At 48.5% G+C, this 12,331-nt stretch overlaps 1 long non-coding RNA gene across 1 annotated transcript in view; it reads left to right on the top strand.

Moving 5' to 3' along the window:
* Nucleotides 1-216: 216 nt before the first annotated feature.
* LOC146797541 (uncharacterized) overlaps nucleotides 217-12,331 on the top strand; it is a 177,268-nt gene continuing 165,153 nt past the window's right edge. Inside the window, exon 1 of the long non-coding RNA XR_014968502.1 lies at nucleotides 217-279. This is a non-coding gene — a long non-coding RNA (uncharacterized LOC146797541). The remainder of the gene's footprint in view (nucleotides 280-12,331) is intronic.

Below are 12,331 nucleotides of genomic sequence, written 5' to 3'. Positions count from 1 at the left end.
CACGTATACTAGCAGGATTGTCTTGTAGTCAACAAGGCTGCTATAGTCACGTGTTTTTGTGTCAGACAGGCAGAGCACATCCATTCACGTATGCAACGTGAACAGAGACATAACTGTTACAGTTCTTAAATTTGCATATAGATGACTTTAATTATGTTCATGAGACGTGTGAAAAGTAATGTGTAATACGGAATATTTTTTTACCATCATTTGTCACAGCTGGAAGACCATTGATCACTCAGGGAGATGTCAATGCCTTCATGAAACCACACGTCACTGGTGAGTGCCTTGCTCATACATTGTGGTTGTTTTGTGATGACAGAAATATTTTAGGTTATTGGTCCTGTATGTTGTTGAACACAGTCTGGCTGTGCATCGCATGCACCTCACCTCTAGTGTGATGAGGCAGCATCAAGTTGAGAGTTATGCACATATTCCTCAGTTACTGATGGAGAACAGCATTAGCCTTCTTGACTTTAGGTTGCACATCCTCCGTTCCTTCAATCCATCCCTGCACTGTACTAGCAACTATACCACTTATTTCATAGTTTTTCTCTGTCATAGAGCATATTAGGCAGCATCCAAAACTTTTATGCACTCTGTCAGAATTGTGCAAGGAGACCAGCTTTGGTGCTGTTCATTGCAAGTGGACTCTGTTGTAAATGATATTGGGCCATATTCACAAGGAGCTATCGCCGAATTAACAGCACTTCATCGCAGCCAAAGTCGTGATAAATTTACCTCCCCATTCACAAGCTGGTGTAAACAGCCCACAGCACCAGTTTACCCGCGATAGCAGCCGCAAAAAACATCGCCACAGAGGATCACAGCAACTATCGCTAATGAGATGCAGAGTGGGCATTCCCGTGGCAAAAGCCGCGACCACACCACACCTCACCATTCTCAACAACCAGACAGATCGGCGATAAAAACACAAAACAGGTGATGAGGCACGTTAGCACCAGGAAATCTACACCTGCTCTGACCTGGTGTTAAGTCGGACGGCAGCCATCACCACAAAAGGGAGCACAGCCCAGGGCCACATCGGAAGGGCAACAGATGTCACAGAGCCACTAATCATGCGGCCCGGACACCCAAGAGAGCCACAACACCCACCAACACTACCCCAGGACCCCACCCCACACCTGGAACACCCCCCCCCAGACAACCACAGAGGCAGCGCAGACAAAGACAGCGGACCCCCAGGAAACCCACCAGCCTCATAGACCCAACATCTGATAATGTCACCGTCCACTACAGGCTGAAAGGGACAACCATCCTACGCATCCTGACCATCCTCGCCTAACAGGCCTACGGCACCAACATAGCGGACAACCAACATCCCACCCCACACCAAGCTGCTGGATTGGCTGCACCTGTTGGCCCCTGGCACCCCCCAAACAACACCCGCCAGAGTTGGAGGAGTCTCACAGCCAGTCACGTCCAAGTCCCCCACACCTGTCCTGGACATCACCCTGGTCCCCATACATCCAACACAATGCGCAGGATCCCCTGGAGACCAAGCAAGGACCATACGCCATAGCAGGATGCAAGCACGTGTTGAGGCAATCCACAGCACACATGTCCCACCTGTGCCCCCTGGTGACACAGCACACAATCACTGCAACAGGAAGCACACGTCTCACATCAATGTGCAGGCAACATCAGAACACCGTGGAACCACCAACAATGTTGCGTCCAAATACACAGCCAGTGTGCATGATTCCTTCACCCTCCGAAGGTCAATCAGCAACCAGCCTACCCAGGATGCCAACAATGGAAATACACAGCCCCTTGGCAAGTTTCTATTGGACACCCTACTCAACTCAACTCCACAACCATGCAACTCACATCTCTGGCAATGCACACATCACAAAATCACTACCAACATGCACAACAACATGCCAACCCACCAGACACGACAGAACAACCAACAATTCTAACCTGGGCAAGCCCTGTACATGTCCCATCAACGGCATGGCAACTCAGCCACAAAGCATCCAAATGTGGGGAGAGGTGGCAACCAGGCATGTGGGAAGGATGCAGTAGAACCATGACTGGAAAAGTACACAAAGCCAAGAGTAGTGGAGATGTGCTGGACAGATCACAGTATGCAGAACAACCATATCCATGGTGACACACACCTCTGGTGTATGGAGTCTAGTGAGCAGTGGACGCAACCATGTCACCCCAGCCACTGGGGGATCTTGCGGGAATGATGCCTGCTACGCCCCCCCAAGCGTCACCGGAGTGGTATGGCCCGGCGTACGCCACGTCAGCATAGGGGTGTGAATAAAAAGCACGTATCCCTGGGCGTGGCCCTCTTCCGGAACGCACTACATCTCTGCCAGGACGGCGCTTCTCACCCCGCCACGAGGCCGACGCCATCCTCATGAGCGGAGTTGCCTGCGATGCTGTGCACCTGCCAGGCCCCAGCACGCTGGACAGAGAACCCGTCAGGGCCTCCCCTGCGCAGCCAGGCCTCACTGATCACCTGCCAACACCGGCGTGTGTCAAGGAGGGCCCACCATGTGCCTGCGCAAGCTACAAGACTGAGGGTTGCGACCTTGGCAGCCTCCTCAGTCCATCATGGCCTCCACGACACAGGCCTGCTTCATTTCTTTCACGTTGACATACTCTACTGCTGCCTTTGGACAACTCTTCGGCCCAGTTGGTCACATGTGCGAAAATGTGTCCAGATTCATGAATGGCAGTGACCCCAATTCTGGGCCAGCGGCCACAGCACCAGACCCACCCCGATCAGTGAGGCATAGTTCCATATGAGCTTCTTGCGACACGTGGTGCCACTAACCCTGTTCAACGCCAGCCAGCGCCACGTGGTGCCACTAACCCTGTTCAACGCCAGCCGGCACCACGTGGTGCCACCAACCCTGGTCAATGCCAGCCGGCGACATGTGGTGCCACTAACCCTGTACAACGCCAGCCGGCGACACGTGGATGGGGGACCAGGACTACCCTGCGAACCAGTAGGTCCCACATCCAGCACCTAGTCGCAAATCACGAGTGACAGAGTCCACACCAGTGGTCGCACGGAGAGGAGTAAGAGGAAGATGTGGCTCAGTCCGGATGAAAGCCGGGTCACAGTCACGGAGGTGACCGAACACGTGGTGCCACTGAACCTGAACTACGCAGGACGGTGGGGCCATCCAACCTATGCCGGTGACACTCGGTGAATGGCCAGTGCTGACTACTGACTCAGGTCGACACCACGACCAGCTAGGTCACACATTTGGTACTGAACATCGGTCATTCAAAGACAGAATGCATTTTATCGCACGCACGGAGATGCGTAAGAGGATGACGGGTTGCAGTCTGGAGGGAACAGGATCATCGTTACGGAGGTGAGCGAACACTACCGACAACTGCCCTTGTGTCACTAACTCTGTGCCTTGAGAGCCATCGACACATGGCTGTGGACCACTGCTGAGCGCTGGCTCCGGCCTACACTGTGGGCCAGTAGGTCACAGAGTCTTGATTTAGCAATGATGGAGTTCATATCAGTGTACCGCCAGCATCGCAGTCTGCACACCCTCTCAGCACCTGTGCCACTAAGTCTGTTCCCCGACATTCATGGACACTCACTGGTTGTACATTTGTGGTCTTTGAGTCTATGGTCTAGGGGCTAGTTTTCATCCGCCTGTAGCTGATACCGAGTTGTTGGTGTAAACGGGGTTTGCGCTTTCCACTCCTCAATTTGAGGCTTCCAGATGACATCAGACTTTCCGCATCATGCCCTGGAGGACAGCTTCCACTGTCCCCCGAAACACTCTGCAACATACACATCGGACATTGATGAGGACCCACTCAGGTCGCATGGCCCATCTGACTGCACCGCAAGTCAATGTCTCGTGGCTGGGTGCCTATGCCGGCCGCAGTGCGTCCAGGGCCACTAACTCTGTGCTGGTCCGGTCCGGGACCCCTTCCGAGAAATAGGATGGCCCCTGAAGCGTTGGCCTTGGGGTCATCAAAGCCATGTCTCTGTGGCCCAATGCTGTACGCAGCCTCCGGCCCCAACTGTGTCCCACCAGGGTTCACACATTGAATGTAGTCATGACCAGCCAGAACATCGCATCACCCCAGGGGGCACACGCCACCACCGCAAGGACCACCTCCAACCCCCATCTGCCAGAGTCGAAGCGGTGGTCCTGACTGACTTACAGAGTTGCTCAGACCTGTCGTGGTTGCCATCATCGGCCTGATCCCCTGCTCAGCATTCCAGGTGCCAGTGACTTAGTGCACCGCAAGCCATTGTCCGTTACAGATTGAGTTTTGTTTCGTGTAGAGGTTACGCAGCAATGTCACCACATACAGTGTGGGAGCTCTGGGACGTTGATGGAGAAGATGATGCAGGTGTAACACACCCCACTGCATCTGCATCCGAGACTTTTTCAGCACATGAGCACGCTCATCTCTAGTGCCCCAAACCCAGTGCACTGCAACTCACGGACACTTCTGTTTGCATGTTGGATGTCCCCTGGACTTTCTACGGCTCACTCCATGCTGCTCAGCAGTTGACCCTGTTATGCATGTGTCTTCTGTTTCCGTTGCACTAGTGTCCAATGTTCAAGTGCTTGCCAGCACCAACCATTCCATGCGGACTGGCTTACACTCACCTCACACACATCCAGCACAGGCGTCACTATACATGTGGCCCTGCCAATAAAGGGGCCGGGCGCACGTGCCCGTTGCCAGTTCTACATTATATCTACGTGTGTCCCTGGGCCCTAGGATGTAACATTGTGCTGTGTACATCGGATGCAGACATGTCACCGTGGGCAGCCGTTTGGAGCTTGGACATGTGGCTATGTCGTCACCCACTCTAATAGTAAGGGAAGTGTCGAGGGCCATCGTACGCAGAGCCAACATGGCTGTGTGACTGCTATTTGTGCAACCTTGGGTGTGGGTCTGTACTGTGAATGTGCATCTGCATGTGTCTCTATGACAGTGTGGGTCTCCTTTGTGGGGTGTGGGTGGTCCCTGAGGGCGATAGATACCTACATATGTGTTCTGTTTAGCATTCAATGTGTTGCCCCCCCCAGTCCTGTTGGGCCACCTCCTTTTGGCGTGCTGAGACATGGCATTGGGGTGCCATGTGTGGGTGTGTGAGGTGTTGTGAGCCAGCTGTGCTTGTGAGTGCTTCCTGCAGTGTGTTCTGTTGGTGGCTCTGTGTTCTCTTCTGAGTGACTTGGCTGCCCGGGTCCTGGTGGTGGGTTGCGTTGGATATCCATGGGCTGTTGTAGGGCATCGGTGTCGAAGGTGTGGTGCTCCTCTCCGGCATCGCAGAAGTGTTGTCTTCTGTGCTCTGCTGGAGGTGTAGTGTTCCCCTCTGCAATGTGTAGGGGAGATGCATGTGTGCCACTGTGCCCATCTCCCCTCGTCCCCCCAGTCCCTGTTCGTTGCACTCCCTGTTGATGTTGTGTCAGGTCCTCTCAAGCTGTTTACGTACTCCCTGCTCCTTGCAGAGTCTTCGCACTGATGACTGTGGCCTGGGTTTCCTCCAGCTCATCCTGTGGCACTGCACTGCCACCTCCTGTCGCCGTTGCTGCCTTCCTGTTGGCAGCGGGTTTGTGCCTGGTTTAGGTAGTCACTTAATGCCAGCGCCTATTGGCCTCCTCAGCACTCCGCCTGCAATCCAGGTGGTCTGCTTGTGGGTCAGTTGCTGGTAGTGTTCTGTCACCTCCATGATGCTTGTCATGTTTTTTTGCAGTCTGCACCCCGTCTTCCTCTCTCTCTTCTCCTTGGCCTCCTTGGCCCCGTTGTTCCTTGCTGGTAGTCTGTAGGGGTTGTGGGGTTCGGGTTGGCCCCTGCTCTGTGTCAGGGTGCATTCATGTTGCTACGCACTTTGGATAGTTATTGGTGTATTTTTTCTGTGGTTTTTATGGTACATTGTTCTGTCAGATGCATGGGATTTGCAGGCCTGTGGCTGGTTTTTGCAACTTTTTGTACCGCGGTTGGCCTCATCGCATGTTTTTTGCGTTCGCGTATTGCATTTATGCGGCGTGGCTTTGATTTTGACGCGGACATTTGGCACGTTATCTGGTGACTATCGCATGCTACTGCCTTGTTGTGAATCCCATGTAGTCACAGGGTATTTTCCCGCGATGGGCTGCGATATTGAAAGTTCCGTTACGCTACACTTGCGGTAGTTATCACACGTTCTTGTGAATATACCCCATTGTGTTTACCCCTTATCATGGCACATTTGCTGATGAAATGCATTTGCAACATGTTGGAGAATATTGTTAAAATAATTGGATAGACAATACCCCACATTATTCTTTATAAAGTGTGCCTATGTACAATCATTTTTATATGATGTTTGCTCCCATGGTATCCACTGTGTCACTACGTTTCATATTTTGTTGGAAGTGTGGCTGTGGGTACTCAGGCCAAGATCAATGCTATATGGAACTGTCACACAATGGGCCAACACATATTGTGATATCATGTGTGGATTGTCATCCAATTCACAAAGTAAATATGCTTTCTTGGTATAGTATCATGTGTACATGGCATCTTTGGTTTGTGTTACATGGCCACAGAACATGAAATTTGATTGGGTTAGTCTGTATTGACTAATTTAGCCATTGAATCTTGTGAACTTACGGTAACACTTTTACTGAGGCAATGAATGCAAAATATGTATGTCACTTCAGCCAATGCAGGTGGGTTTCACAGTGTACATACTGAAGAGGAAACATTTGAGGCATGTTGTTGAAGGCTATGACCAAAAAATCAGGTGGAGAGTGGATCGCTTGTCCTGAAAGAACCAGGGTTTTTAGTATTCGTATCGTGTACCGATAAAATAACCCTCATTCACGTTATCAGGTAGAAAGAAGCGGTATCTCTTGATTCTCCGCTCTGTTGTTATCAACGTGACAGCATCATCATTGGGTTAGTAAAGTGTTTCCTCCACCCGAAGGTTGTCCCACTGGTTATTTCAGTAGTGATCTCAGAGATTAGTGATAGTGTATGGTGAAGTGCCGTGAAAAGAAAAAATTATAAAAATCTCGTACAGTCAGTGCATTCTTTTATTCAGACTGGGTTCGAGATAATTAAAAGGTCTTGGTGTGCACAGGAACACTAGTTATGGTCTAATGCACTAATGGTACCGGGTCACGAGAGGAAGAGCCAGCACTAGTCGTGCAACACTGCCACAGAGAGCGGTGACGGCTCCCCCAAGACCCGATGTAGCCCCGAATCCTGAGATTTAAGGTTCTAAATGAACGAATACAGGTGGATCAATTTTTTTACCTCTTTCACTGGAGACCCTTTTAATAGAGGGCCTCTCACCTTGCTAGGTACTGAAGAAAGCCCGTCTGACCCTTTGGAGCAACACAAAGGGCTGAAGCATGTCAACCTTTTTTATGGACACCCCACAGTGCATTAGACCATAACTAGTTTTCCTGTGCACACCAAGACCTTTTAACTATCTCGAACCCAGTCTGAATAAAAGAATGCACTGACTGTACGAGATTTTTATAATTTTTCTTTTCAAGTCACTACACCATACACTATCACTAATCTATGAGATCACTACTGAAATAACCAGTGGGACAACCTCCGGGTGGAGGAAGCACTTTACTAACCCAATGATGATGCTGTCACGTTGATAACAACAGAGCGGAGAATCAAGATATACCGCTTCTTTCTACCTGATAACGTGAATGAGGGTTATTTTATCGGTACACGATACGAATGCTAAAAACCCTGGTTCTTTCAGGACAAGCGATCCACTCTCCACCTGATTTTTTGATATTCGAGAAAAGAAGCTGAGTGGACCATATGCTCTTCTTTCTCCCTCCTATTGGTATGACCAGACATGGAATCCATGTACACCTAGCCCTGAGCTGGCTGTCACTGATGGACAGTTCATTGGAGCAACAGTTTTCATTGACATGTGACAAAATTAGAACTTGTTTGAATGAATCAATACAACCGTAAAACATAGTTAAGTCACCAAAATATGTTCCAGAACTGATTTACCATTTTGCTTCAGAACTAGTGAATCTTTGCCATGTTGATGAAAATTTCAATGCCCCTGTTGCCACCGCAACGTTACCTTGCACAACATAGTATTAGCGAGACTGGCTTAGCCTTAGTCACAAGCCAGTGTTAAGCCACTTAACTTGGCTTAATGCCAACTCATGCTTTAGACACCGTTACACACTACATTTAGGGTGAAAGGGGTGGGCAATGTAACACCGCTAACCACATTCTTTCGTAAGAAGAACCATTTCCACAAGGGCAGCGTGAATATGGGACTGTGTGTAATAGGTAAGACCATGGACATGTTCTCAAACATACGCAGGAATGTGAAGTGATCATTTTCTCATCATTTTTCTTGTTCAGATGTGTACTGCATTATGCGGCACACATGGAAACAGCTAAAGGCGCTTGAATGTTGATGTGCATGAAGGTGAGCCTTCCATCACATAAACAATCTTCTGCTCAATTCAGACACCCTTGCACTATTGTGTACAGGTGCCTGCATTGGCGCTAGCATGCAGAGTTTTACACCAGCACAAGTGGAAATGCAGTGTGAAAAAAATATAATGTTGAGATGCTGCTGCCCTGCATTTCCATAGTGGCATAGCACAGATTGATGCTGAGCAGGCTAACAACGCACTCCGAGACTTCCAGAAAAATATGCCCTGTTGCCTTCCAATCCTCAGATTTGTGACCTACATTTATTCAGATGTTTCTAGTAGATGTATCCAGCGTGACTCATGAATGTGTAGCTGTGTTGCGCCTTATAGTTTTGTTTTTACTTAGGGTAGGAGACCCCTTGATTAAAGTTGTTTTCTTAGGTACTCCCAACCCTATTTTACATTCACTTCCAACATTAATACACATCTACACACACGAGGCCTCCCACCCGCACTTCACCTAACGGCTGTTAGAAAAAGATCTCCGCTAAAGTGCCCCTACTATAGGGAACCCGTCGGGTATTGCACAACCGACCCGACGAGGAGCAGCCCGATGATGAAGCATGACACCCGACAGGGTGTGTGAGGGCATTATAATCCAATACAATGGATTCCCAACTTTGAGCCTCAGCGGTCAGGTTGGTTCATAATTTCCTGTGTTTTGTCTATCATTTCAGAGGAACAGCATAACCTTCTTGTTTAAATTATCATTCCATCACAACGGCACTAGAATTTTACACAGAAACATATTTGAACATGATCAATCCTACGCCATTCCTCTTCTTACAGCAAGATTGCTTCATCATTTTAGGGAATATGTAGAGCGATCTATCTGTACATGTGTCATAGCATGAAACCCAATAAGTATAGGTTCAAAGTATGCCTTGTTGCAAAGCAAGGTTGAACAACTCTATTCGGCTTGACACTCACTTGAGTATTTTTCCAAGTCCCTATACCCATCCTGAACATAGGAAAAAGTAAAGTTGCAGCAACAATGTTGTCTTGGAGATCTGAGGGATTGGCTAATTCACACGTGTCCGGTCATCTCACTGCCTATCAGGGACACAGGCTCAGCAGACCAAATGTTTGGAAGGGCACTCTGGAATATTTGTGCTGGCTACACTGCTTAGTCATTGATGACACGTCTAAACTTGAATGGTCACAGGCAACACACATCTCTGTATCTTCAATGCTTTCACTTACAAGTGCATTTCAGGAGTAAACAGACTGGCCCAATTCTTTTGTCAACGACCACCACAGTGTGTACATAGCCTGTGGAGGGCCAGTTAGAGTCCTTTGAGAGGAACATATCCAGAGACTTGTTGAAGAATAAGGAAAGTTCAGTCAGGAGGCTGATTACAGTGTCATTGAGGATCAATGGCCACATTGACAGTCAATTAAAAGTCCAAGGTGAATGTAGAAGAGTCAAACTGAGGACAGTGACAGATGATGTTCCAAGGCATGATGGTAAGCAAAAGGCTAAGCAGAAACAAGACATTTGACACTGATGAATGCTACTGCTGCCTTCTCCTTAAGAATGTTGTTTCTTCCACATTTTCCTCCTCTGATGTGTCATGTTCCTCCTGTGAGGGTGATGGTGGATTTGCGGCAGCACTGGGAGGCACAGACACATCAGGGGCAGAAGAGGTGGATGGTGTAGGTGCAGCAGCATTCATCTGTACCAACAGATGAGGCAGTACTGCAGTGATGATGAGCTGCAGGGCTTGCAGGACTCCAGCAACGTCTCAGTGGTAGGCAGCCATGGCAGCAAAGTGTAAATCCTGTTTCCACTCCATGTTCTCCATGATCTTACGCATTCTCCCCAACTGTTTGGCAACATCGCTGATGCCACTTTGAAAGGAAAGTGGTTCTTGTCTCTGAGTAAGGACTCCAGCGATGTCACCCATGGAATGCTGGAGAGAATGGATCGGACTGTGGGCACCTCTGATGGCTTCTAGGTGGTCCCTAATGGGACTGAGAAAACCCACGGATCCAATCCAGATTGGCTGCCAGGCTCTTTAACCCCACCGCACCTGGTCTGCCATATCACGCTGGACTCCTACCACACTATGTTGAAAATGTAACTGTGGGTCCTCAGAGTCCAGGTTGACAGCTGCGGTGCTAGGTGGTGCCTGCTGGATGTTTTGCATGGCAGGTGGAGAGTCCATGATGCTGCTGGATCTCCCCGCTACCGAAAATGGCTTGCCTATGGAGTCAAGCAGCTCTTGGAGGGTGTCCTGGTCGATGGTTGTGACCTCTTTTTCATCTACATCATTGAAGTGTGGGACAAGCTGCTGAAAAGGAGGTGATGTTTCTTCCTCTGCAATGTAAAGGGCAGATAAGTTGTATGTATATGTCCACTTTGGGCATGCATTTTTGCAGTTGACAATCAGAGTGCATGACACTTTCCATTTTCTATTCTTACATGGTACACCTATTACCTGCAGCTTGGTTAAGCAATATACAACATCCATAATGTTGTATTTAAGTTGTTCATAGATTAGAACAGTTTCCCTGTATGCCAACAGTGAGGGGCATATTTATAGGCCCCTGCTGCACCTCTTACATCATCTGTTTATACCTTCCTGTGGTGCTGATTGGTTCACCTTATTGACAATGCAGTATTTATCTACTTTTCACTCTGCATTGTGGATGAGTCTCCCTTACTCAGTAAGGTTTGCATATGGGTGGTAGTCACTAGGTTTTGAGGTTGAGATTAGACTGCACCCCCATTGATGTTGGCACTGCCACCTATTTAGTAGTGTGGCATGAAGAGGACACTCATGCACTTGAGATCAGGGATACAGTGATGTCCACGTTGAGATGAAAAGTATATGTGCTTAAATTCCCCTACTCTGAGAAGTATCTATGTGATCAAGTTTGGCAAGTCACATTGATGGATGTTGATGCGCAGGGAGGGACGCCTTCCTCTTCATTGACAATCATTCCCTCTATCCAGACACCCTTGAGCTTTGGTGCAGTGCCAATGTTTAAATTATGCAAGCAAGAGGACATTGGACTTTGAAGCACGCTTCAAAGGTTGGTGCGTTGTGGCACTGCAGGCCTTTCTTGGATCTCACAGGGATGGGCACATGGATGATAAATACTGTTGTGCTCAAGGACATTGGATGCATTTGTTACTGGAGGGATGTTTATAGACATCAATAGCTCTGCATTTGTTCACTGCTATTGTTAAATTTACCTGAGGGCCAGTTTCCATGCATGTCAATGTGTCTTGGACCTACAAATCCAGGTACATGATGACAATGACAGACTGCTAACTGAACAAAACAAGAAGATACTTTAATGTGGATGACTGCATTTTGATCAATAATGCCAAGGAAACGTGTAGCCAAATGGCATGCATTAATGCCACACTGTGAATGAGGCCCATTCTCAAACTTCACTTGCCATGCACGTAACAGTGAATGTGAGGTTCTAGGAGCATTGCAAACAGAACAGGCATGTTGTGATTTTAGGGTACTCATTCCTACGATGCTGAGTCCTTACATTGTACTTTGAAATGCATATCCCTTGTACTCAAAGGTAAACAGCACCTTGGCCCTCCAGTGTGTCAATTTTTGACAAAATGTTATGTGCACATCATTGACACAAGGTGCTTTCAAGAGCAGTGCAGCTTTTGATGTGGGCAACATGGGTAAGCCTACTTTAATAAGTGCTCTCAAACATTTTTAGATGTGGTTATGTGTGCTTCATTCAGCTGAACACTTAAAAGCAGCAGGTAAGCCATTACAATTGCTTGTGGCATATTTCCAAGGCACTATTGCAACAGGACCATCAACGTTTGGTTTACTGAGGGAAAGCATGCTTCACAATATTTATAAGGCAGTGCTGACCCACTTGATGTGGATTGGCAAGAC

This window comes from Triturus cristatus, chromosome 9, assembly GCF_964204655.1.
Source record: "Triturus cristatus chromosome 9, aTriCri1.1, whole genome shotgun sequence".
Classification (NCBI taxonomy): domain Eukaryota; kingdom Metazoa; phylum Chordata; class Amphibia; order Caudata; family Salamandridae; genus Triturus; species Triturus cristatus.
This window is presented reverse-complemented; position numbering and strand designations above follow the sequence as displayed.